Source organism: Mus caroli, unplaced genomic scaffold, assembly GCF_978045245.1.
Source record: "Mus caroli unplaced genomic scaffold, Mus_caroli_1 scaffold_7, whole genome shotgun sequence".
NCBI classification, from domain to species: domain Eukaryota; kingdom Metazoa; phylum Chordata; class Mammalia; order Rodentia; family Muridae; genus Mus; species Mus caroli.
Window position 1 is genome coordinate 57,482,933 of NW_028227262.1, and position 10,629 is coordinate 57,493,561.

Consider the following 10,629-nt stretch of genomic DNA (forward strand, 5'->3'; position numbering starts at 1 on the left):
CAGCTGCTCTATGCTTTCTGTGCAATCCAGATAAAAATATCTAGTTGTACCTTTTGCAGAAATTGACAAGCTGATTCTAAAATTTATTGAGAAATGCAAGGGACTGCCTAGTGCGATCATGAAATGGAACTGGTATGTAAAGTTTCAAGACATATCCCCAGTGCTAGGTGCATATCCCAAGTGGTAGGTGGATATCCCCAGTGCTAGGTGCATATCCCCAGTGCTAGGTGCACATGGGCCAGCACAGTAGTGCAGGGCAGGATAGGAAAGTTCTGTATCTATCACCAACGGGCTTCAAACAAGGACACTGAGACAGTCTGGTGACAAAGGAGCATGCTTGCCCACAGCTGCTTTTAGAACAACTGCTATCCACGATGCAAATGGACAGATGTAGAACCCACTTCATATCACACTTGAAAATGAACTCAGAATGGGGCAAAAACCATAAATGCAAGTTCACTAAAAACCCTAAGAAGAACATTCAAGCGAAGGGTTGTAACCTTGGGTTAGGCAACAGCTCCTTTAACACAGGTTACCCAAGGGAAACACCAGTGAATTAGACTTGATCAAAATTACAAGCTCAGTGCCCCAAAGGAGATTCGAGCCACAGCACTTACCTGATGGAGGGCTAGTATCCAAAAACACAACTCCCACAATTCCGTAGCAAAACGGAACAACAACAACAAAAAAAAAAAAACAACAAACAAAAACAGAAATAAAATGCAAAAACAAGTTGAACATTAACTTCTCCAAAAAAAAGACCTCATAAACAAAAAATGTAAAACATCAGCCATAAGAGAAACATTGACCCAACACAACACACGCACAAGAGTGAGTGTCATCACTGGACAGACAGCAGCACACGCTGGCAAGGATGCAGCAATTAGAACCTCACACGCTCCTGTAGCAACATGAAGTAGTACAGCCCACGTGGAAAGGTCGGGCAGTTCCTCAAATCATAAAATTTACAGTTGTCACATAACCCATGGTTACTACTCCCTGCTGTTCCTTCAAGAGAATTGAAGACACAGCTTCATAGAAAAGCTTGTACATATGTGTTCAGCACACCAGTATCCTCAGTACCCAAAATATACAAGTAAGTCAAATGTCTATCCACTGATGAATGATTGAGTCACACAATGAAATATTATGCAGTCATGAAAAGGCATTAAGCATGGCACATGTCAAGACAAAGAACCTAAACTACACCAAAGCCTGGCACAAGAGGCATGTGTGCATGTGTGTGTGTGTGTGTGTGTGTGTGTGTGTGTGTGCATGTGTATGATTTCATATGCATGAAATGTTGGCAACAGACAAATGTATCAACACACAAAACAGATCAGTGGTTGCTAGGGGCAACGAGGAGTACTGCTAATAGCAGGGTTACTTTCAGAGAGAAAGTTCTCTGCCATGGCAGAACTGTACAGAAATGGAGCTGTACAATTTAGAATAAGTTGGATGGAATGTTGAGTGACTCACAATAAAAAAAAAAAGATACAAACTATCTATGAATGAATGGAAGCCAAGGGCCAAGACATGCCAGAAAAGAAGCCAGGCCTGCCTTGCCAGCTGCCAACATGCCCTCTCTCACTCTAATCTCAAGATGGGACACCTGGCTCCTTGCTGGCTTGGTGCAGCTACAATGCTACTGTGTATACCTACTTAGTTATCGAGAAGGCCCCTTAAAAACACCACTGGTAACATTCCGTAGATGTTTGCAGATATCTCCATCCCCTGACCTACAAGGTGATAAATCATTCTGTCAGAGCCACAGCAACATTAAAGCCCTGCCCCCAGACATTTAACAGACTAAGGACACCCAACATGTAAGGAAATAGGCCGGAGCTAGCTGATCCCAGCAGTGACTGTGGTCCTTGGGCTCTCTGGGAGATGGAAGGCACGCAGCAGCACCCTGGCCCACTCTGAGTCCCTGTGACTTGGATTTCCCATATGAGCTTATGCAAAGGGCTAAGAAGCATTGCTGCAAAGGTTATCACAGACAACTGGACAGTCAGAGACACCCTAGATAGTACAGTTGACTCTTCTAGGAGGACCACTCAAGAACAGGGGTGTACCTGGATGTCTTTAAGATACAGGGCTGGGATCTGCATCCCGCTAACATGCTGAAGTCGTGAGGGTTTACTCAACCTTCTCAATTATGAGAGAAGCCCCACTCGGTACTGACAGCCAAGGGATAGGCACCCAGATAAGAGGGCCACTGGGGTTCTGCTGGAGTTGGGGACTGGCCATAAGGGATGTCATTCCTGTCCTGAGGGAGTGACAGAAATGCTGTTTGAATTCACTTCTCAGTCACACAACAAATGGTCCTGAGCTCGATAACATCGCAGAAGATTCTTGAGTCATCAGATTTGGTCTGTCATCTTGGAATGCTGGGATGAGGTTCCTGCGGTTGATTTCCAGGACACGTTGCCTGGTGCGTGCGGTTACAGAGACAACAGTGAGAACATGAGTGTTATACTTTTGCCCAATCATATTCACTCTGCCGGCCCAGTGGACCTTTCAGAGCAGTTAAAGCCCAGAGTTACTCTGGCCAGCAATCCACTAGTGTCAGATGGTTTAGGCCATCTCTGCTTCCGATAAGTAGAACCCACAAAGAGCCTTGCAGCTGTGGGGCTCTGCTGCACAGCTTCATGGCCTTTGGCTGTTTGTGGAGTCATTCTTTAACTGTCCAGAAAGCCAGACGGGCATGGGTTCTGACACCAGAACCGTGTAAAGGCAGATGCCACTCCACTCCACTTCACATTAAGGCCCTAGGAACATATTTAGCAAGCTGCTTGGTGTCATTCTGTTCTGATCTGGTGAAGCGGGACATGTGCCTGGAGTGTATCAGAGCCTCTGCTCAGGCCCTAGTACCACAAGAAAAGAAAGAAAAGGGAAAGACAACAAGAAAGGCCCCTTCGTCCATTTTAGAGGTGGCAATAACACCTCAGTCATGTAGATTGTCTCATCACAGCTGGCCGATTATAGGCAAACCTCTGATAACTTCTTACCTGACAGTCTGCTTTCCCCATGCCTGAGCCATAAATATCCCCCAAACCCGGCCACCCTCAGGAGGCTCTAAGACCTGCTGTCCTGTCTCCACGCTCAGCCTTGTGACTACATGTGATAGACTGCTAGCATCCTCACCCATACTTCACAAATGAGAAAGCTATAACTCAGAGAGATGTAGCAACTTCCCCAAGGACACACAGTGAAGACAAGGCAGCCTGGGTGCTGATTCCACACCTCCGGTCACCCTCTCAGCACCTGGAACATCAGCTCACTGAGCACTGCACCTCAGGAAGGGATGTCAGTCCCAGAGTCTGTGTAGGGACATCACTGAGTGACAGACTAACACATATGAATGAATGCCCCAGTCTTTCTCCTCTCTGTTTATTCCATATACCCTACAAGGGTAAATCTTCAGTATTTATCACTTAAACAGTAAATACAAACAAATTTTACAAATATAAACTAAAGCTAGTAGATGCTTTAAAAATGAATAGATTTCAGGAAGTGAGATCTAGAACTTTTTTTTGCTAAGGGCAATTATGTCTTAACCCATCTTCTGTTGCTATGATAAAGCATGGGAAACTGGGTAATTTATTAAGGAGCTCACAGTTTGGAAGGCTGTGAGTCCAAGAGTGTGTGGCTATACCTGGTGGTGACTCTGTGCTGTGTTACAACACAGAGAAAGCAGAAAAACAACCCCCCTGAAAGGGACAAAGCCCAATGGGTAGCCTCCTTTTAACACAATCCACGGTTGCAGGTACTAACCCAATCCCATGAGAACGCCATTAATCTCTCCTAAGCCCCACCTCTCAAAGTCCTGCCACCTCTCAACCGGCTTACATATGACTTCAAAGGGATAGATCATATTCAAACCAGAGTATGCTACCAAATTTTGGGCCTCACTGGTTAAAGGAACTGCTGTGGGGGGTACAACAGGGAGGTTGAGAGCAGTGCCTTTTGGGCAGCCTAATGGGTCATTTGCAGATGGATGCATGGGAGCTCAGCACATGGCCTGGTCACCAGGAGCTCTGGATTAAATCCAAGGCCTACTATTTATTGTCTTACTGCATTGCTCCTCAACACACCTAGCCCTTGACTTCCTCCTCCCCATTCCTACTGGGATCCCAAGCTCAGACAGTTCTTAGAGACCCAGAGGAGGATCACCCAGCCCCAGAGGAATCCACGGTGACAGATTCAGACATAGGTAGTATCTAGAGAAAGAAACTGCCTCCAACAGCGTCTGTCAGATGCACTGGAGTCCTGGCTGGCTTCCTGGAGGAAAGGGCCTGACGAGAGCCTTCTTGACAGCAACAACTTGAGTCGAAGCAGGGAACCAGCAAGCAGTGAGGCCAGCCAGCTGGGTTAGCAGTGTGCACCTACTGTGTGATGAACACTGTCTGAGGTAATGGGGATACAACAGTAAACCAGCCAGAAGACAGCCTCTGAACTCAAGAAGCTGACAGCCTCGTAGGGTGGGGGAGACAGTAATTAGTAAAATATATGGTGGTTGAGAAGATGATGAGCTAACAAGAAAAACAAGATAAAGCAGGACAGGTGGGCAGCGAGTGCTGGGGGCTTTGGAGTGCATTCCCGAGAAGGGAGCGTCCACAACAGGACTTAGGAGGCCAGGAAGCAGTAGAGATGCAGGCAGCAGTCACAGGCAGGCAGAACAGCATTCATTGGGTACTCTGGAAACAGAGGGAGGCCAGCAGGCTGGAGGACACTTACAGGTCAAGGCTGATGACGCCGGCCTGCAGGCCGTCCTGAGAGTTTTGTCTTGTCTCTCACAGACGTGGGAGCACTGGAGATATAAAGCAAAGGAGGGGACATGATTCCAGTCCAGCTGCATATTTCCTGACTGTAAGGGACAGAGCAGGGAAGATGGACCAAGAAGCTGTGTCAAAGCTCAGGCCGAGCTGCAGGCTCGGACCAGCACAAGGGAGGCTCCTGCCTCACCTCTTAGGAGGCTCCTGAAGCTCGCCTCACCCTTCTCCAACCTTTCCTGCACCCGGGCCCAGGCAGCGTTAACTCAGAAAGCCCTGCCAGCTCCCCCCCACGCCCCCCCCCCAGGAAAGGCCCAGGCTAGCGGAAAGAGACATTCAGAGCCCGCCAACCCTGCAATTAGTGATAAGATGGATTCTTCCCCCTGACAGGCATAGGAGATACAGGACCTGTTATTACCCAGCATAATTACAGCGTCTAGGCTGAGGAGCGCCCTGCGAGAGAACAACCTCGGCAGGCGTTCATGTTCTCCTCCCTCCTGCTCTTCCGCAGAGGCAGAAGCATCCAATGGGCCTGGGGTCCGTACTCAGACTCTTTCAAGGACTTCAAGGCAGGCTTCGCTTTCTCCAGGGCTGGAGTCAGCTCCCTGCATCAGAAATGGCACCATGGGAAGGCTGGGTGGCTCTGGTTGTCCTTGCTGGGCCTCTGTCTCCCTGTTCCAAGCCAAGTCTGAGTCCCAGTGGCACCTAGTGCCAGTGAAAAGCCGCCAGTTTAGTGGCTCTCCCAAGCACATCTTGGCGCTTAAGTGGATGACATATATTCAGTCTCAGTTTCCCTGAGCTAAATGGGTATTCTCCAGGCAGACAAATGAAGCACCTGCCCACCTACTGTGTGCTGGTGCTCAGAAAACACTAATGCATGGCTCTTTTTACACCACAGAGGCCTTGTTTAGAAGCAAAAGAGAACCCATGAGCTGGGAGCCTACTGTACATTTCATTCATGATAGGTACATGAATATCTTCTTATATCCTTCCTGGGAAAGAGAGGGGTTCAAGAGTCACCACCACTATGCATGTGTGCGTGTGCGTGCATGCACGCATGCACGCGTGTATGTGTTAGTAAAACCTTGTGGACTGCTGCTAACAGAGTCAACTGTGTGAGTGTTGAGCAGGCGGTGTCTTTGGGCCCAGGTACTCATAGAACAGGGCTTGGAGTTAAATAATTTCAACACAATAGATAATCCTCTCTTCTGTCCTGATCATTACAAAGAAAACCACCCTTTGGTACTTGTCTGTGTCTGCTGCTCTCCATACTGGTCTTGCCACCTAGTAACCAAGAAGACAGAGGTGGGGCCCAGAGACAGAGGAACTGAGATCTCTTATTGTTACCTCTCACTCACTGCACAGGTTGATGGGCATTTGCGTGAAACCTCCCTGGGTGTGTTTTAAGATAGTTTATCAAATTTCCATTTGCTAAGAAGCAGATGTGCTTAGAAGAAGGATAATTCCAAGGCAAGGAGGAGCCAGTGCAGGCCAAGGACGCATGGGTGGTGACACTCGGGCAATCTTCACAGCTCGAAGCCTGATGATTTTTCCCCTGACCGTCACCTGCTCCAGTCTCTGCCATTGAGGCTCATCAGGTCCCCTGGAGCCCCCTCCCCTCCTCTGCAAAGAGGGCAGCACTGGCCACTGTGGACCTGGGTCCCTGCCAGGTGTCATGCTGAGTGAGATGTCAGTGTGTTGTGGCTTCTGAGAGGCTGATGGGCTAATGAGGGGGCACCTGACAGCCCTGAAGACCTGACATGTCTATTCTCAGGAAGCACAACATCTGGTTTTAGCCCGGCCTTCTCCGCTCCATCTGCCCGCCCCCTCGATGGCCTAGCAGGGTCCACCTGACAGATCGCCCTCCTGATATCTTTATTATGGCTTTGAAAAGTCTCTGTGGGGGCTCCTGACCCCATCCCCTCCTGGAGAAATGCTCCCCGAGGCAGTGCGATGCAGGTCGGGTTAGGGACGAGATAGCACCTATGCTTCCTGGGCAGGCTGCTCCCCTGTCACTGGGCCTGCTCCATAAATAACAGCAGCCTCCTGCAGAGGTCCCACTGGGCCAGGGAGGTGCAGATGCTCACAGGACACGCTCAAGGCGGCGTTTCTACATTTCCTGACAGAGGTCAGCCTGAGATGAGCTGCAGGAAGTAACGATTTCCGAAAACAAGCCCTAAGTGGATTTGTGCCGCCTGGGCTGGGCCTACAGTGGTCTTCGGTAGTCTCTGACTCCCTGTACTCACACCCTCAGAAGGACCACATACAAGCTACCATGCACTCGTTCCTTCATTCCCTGAGCATACATTGGTTTCTGGGACAAATGATCCTGTTTGTTCAAGAAAACCACAACATGAAAACAAGACTGGAGAGGTGTGTGTTACAGAAGAGCCAAGTGTTGGCTCTATACCAGGGTCAGGACAGCAGCTGGCCTCAGCGAGAGCCACACTTGCTATACAGGCACACCTGAGCACAGCGTGGAGTCAGAACTGGCAATTCTGTCACATTTTGAATGGCCTCATCTATAAAATCCAGAATTATCCTGGCAAGATTCCAGCCTCTCCCCTGCTCCACACACACCCAAAAGCATGAGTATCCAACTGCTATCACTAGGAGAGAGGTGTGGAGCATCATGGGCTGGAGTGGCTGCACCAGTCCTGGCTATAAAACTCTGAGCATAGGCTACCCCCCATACTCCAGGGTTTCCTGAGCAACCATAAATGGAAAAGAAGCCTGAGAGAGCACGCACTGCATGTGGGTTATAAGCTTGCACTGAGCATGCGTGAACCTTTCTCCATGTCATTATCCACACAATGCAGCATAACAGCTATTTAGCAGCATTTCTCCATGTCATTATCGCTACACAATACAGGGAGCAGCATTTACCCTAGCATGGATACTGCCGTGGCATTGTGAGCAGTCTGGCATGTACATGAACAAAGGGTTGTGTGGGTTACAAGCGCCAGCCACACTATTTCACAGAAGTTACACAGTGGTAACTGGGCTTCATGGTATGGTGGTAAAAATCCAGTGACATCCAAAGGGTGCCCATTAACTGTCACTTCCTCAGCCCTTTGCATGCAGTCACCCCACAGCTTGCCTCTCCTTTGTGCAGATGAGGAGCTGAGTCCTAGAAGCACAGTGATGGTCTCAGGACCGGAGCCAGAGATAAGCTTCGTCTTGGTCTCAGAGGTCAAAGATACCTCTCATATCCCACAGGAAGCTGGCACTCACCTGCCTACTGAAGGTGAAGGTGAGAAGTTCATGGGAGTGGCAGACTGGGAGTATGCCACGACATGCTGCAGGTGGCTTGCTGCAGGTAGCTGCTGACCCCCTTCACACTGCTTGTAGTCATAGGCTAGACTTATAGGTTGTCGCCCAATGGGACATCAAGTACACCCTGTGCACGCTAAGTCATATGAGGCTATGTAACAACCCCAGTTCTGCATCTGCCACTCACCCAACTGCAGGTGAGACACGGTTTTAAAAACTGGCATCATCTTCAGCTCTGAGCATGTGCACTTCTGGTCAGCACTCCCTGAACAATGCTGCAGAGTCGCCATCTGCAAGCCCTTTGACTTCACATTGCGTGCTCCAAGCCACCCATGATGCTTAAAAGCATGTGGGAGAACATTTAGAGTTTCTGAGCAAATACCTTACATTAGATGAGGGGTCAGGAATCCATGGAGGATCCTGAAACCTACACCTCACAGATCAGCAGGAACAATTATGTAATAAATAATGTCATAGGGGAGCTGGCGAGGGTGCTCAGTAGTTAAGAGCGCTTGCTGTTCTTCCAGAGGACCTGGGTTCAGTTCCTTATTGGGTAATTCACAACTGCCTGTAACTCCAGCTCCAGGCAATCAGAGGCCCTCTTCTGGCCTCTGAGAGTACCCACATACATGCACATGCGCGTGTGCGCATGCGCGTGTGCGCATACACGTGTGTGTGTGTGTGTGTGTGTGTGTGTGCGCGCGCGCGTGTGTGTGCGCGCGTGCGCACACACACACAGACACACACAGAGGGAGAGAGGGATGGAGGGAGACAGAAGGGGAGGGAGGGAGAGAGGAGGGGATAAAAACAAGGAGTGGAGAAATGGCTCAGCAGTTAAAAGCATTTGTTGCTCTCTACAGAAGACCCAACTTCAGTTCCCAGAACCTAGGTGGTGGCTTTCACCTGTCCAATTCCAGGGACTCTGACACCTTCTCCTGACCTCTGCAGGTACTAGGCACAGGTATATGTGCCATACTTACATGCATGCAGGCAAAACATTCATACATATTTTAAAACTTTTTAAATTATTAAATAAAATATTTTTTTTAAAAAATGAAGCATGCTGGAATTAGGTGGGGACAGCCTTTTCGCCAAGATGGCGCTGAAAGTGAAGAAGGAAGCTCCTGCCCCTCCCAAAGCTGAAGCCAAAGCGAAGGCCTTGAAAGCTAAGAAGGCGATGCTGAAAGGCATCCACAGCCACAAAAAGAAGAAGATCTAAATGTCACCCACCTTCCAGCGGCCCAAGACCCTGAGGCTCTGGAGGCAGACAAAATATCCTCAAAAGAGTACGCCCAGGAGAAACAAGCTTGACAACTATGCTATCATCAAATTCCCACTGACCACCGAGTCAGCCATGAAGAAAATAGAGGATAACAACACTCTAGTGTTCATTGTGGATGTCAAGGTCAACAAGCATCAGATCAAACAGGCTGTCAAGAAACTCTATGACATTGATGTGGCCAAAGTCAATACCCTGATAAGGTCCGACGGAGAGAAGAAGGCGTATGTTCGCTTGGCTCCTGATTCTGATACCCTAGATGTTGCCAACAAGATTGGGATCCTCTAAACTGAGTCCAGATGGATAGTTCTAAATATACACTTTTTTTCACCATAAAAAATGAAGCATGTGTTATTTCTATAGTGTCAGAATGAATGAATGAATATGTATACCATGTTATATTCTAGTTGTATTTGTACATTATTGTCTCAGGAAACACACAATTATTGTAAGTAACAGCTGCTGCTCCCAGAGCTTTTAGCCTGCCCCTGTGTGTTCCTACCTGGAAGGACCTGGAAGGATCTGTTAGATTATATAAAATATTCAATTATATTCTATAGTAGATCTGATAGAATATAATTGAATATCATATATAATCCAACATGTATATATATAGGATATATAGTTTGTTGTACTAATTATTTAATCTTAATTGGGGGTAAGGAGCAAGGTCACATAGCATCCCTTGGTATATTGTGGGGATTCTTGTCCCTGAAGCCACCAGGGTCAGCATTTAGCATTATAATACATAGCAAAACTCAACAACAGCTTGTCCAAAACAGTATGGAATTCAGTCAGTTTTATTCACTCCTGGCTCATAAAACAAAACAAGACAAAGCAGCAAACAAACAAACAAACAGAAGAAAAACAGAATAGGGAGTTAAACAGGTCTGAATCTGTCCACACAATGCCCCTATCTGTCCCATCCCAGTCCTCAAGCTTCTATAAAGGCATTAAATGAAGGTGCTCTGAGGTGGTGGGCCCCCATGCTCACTCATGGCTCCCTTTGTGTTGTGTGCTGTGCTGTGTTCACCTGCTGTGGCATCATGGTGCCTACCCTGCATGTCCCATGTGATGAGAACACACTGTTACCACACTGTCAGTTTCCTCTCATGGGGAGTTAAACATCACCAACAAACCCAGAGATAGGTGTAATGCAGAGCCAGGGAGACTCCTCTTAGATGGGGTGATGGGAAGACATCCAGAGCAGGCAGCACTTGGGGAAGGATGCTGTGGTTTACATCTGGAGTGTTCACAAAGGCCTTGTGTTGAAGGTTTCATCCAAGCTTGGCACCACTAGAA

General features: G+C 48.2%; 1 pseudogene; it reads left to right on the forward strand.

Annotated features, from left to right (window-relative positions):
• The first annotated feature begins 9,144 nt into the window (after positions 1-9,144).
• Positions 9,145-9,615, forward strand: LOC110297078 (large ribosomal subunit protein uL23 pseudogene; annotated as a pseudogene).
• Positions 9,616-10,629: the final 1,014 nt, after the last annotated feature.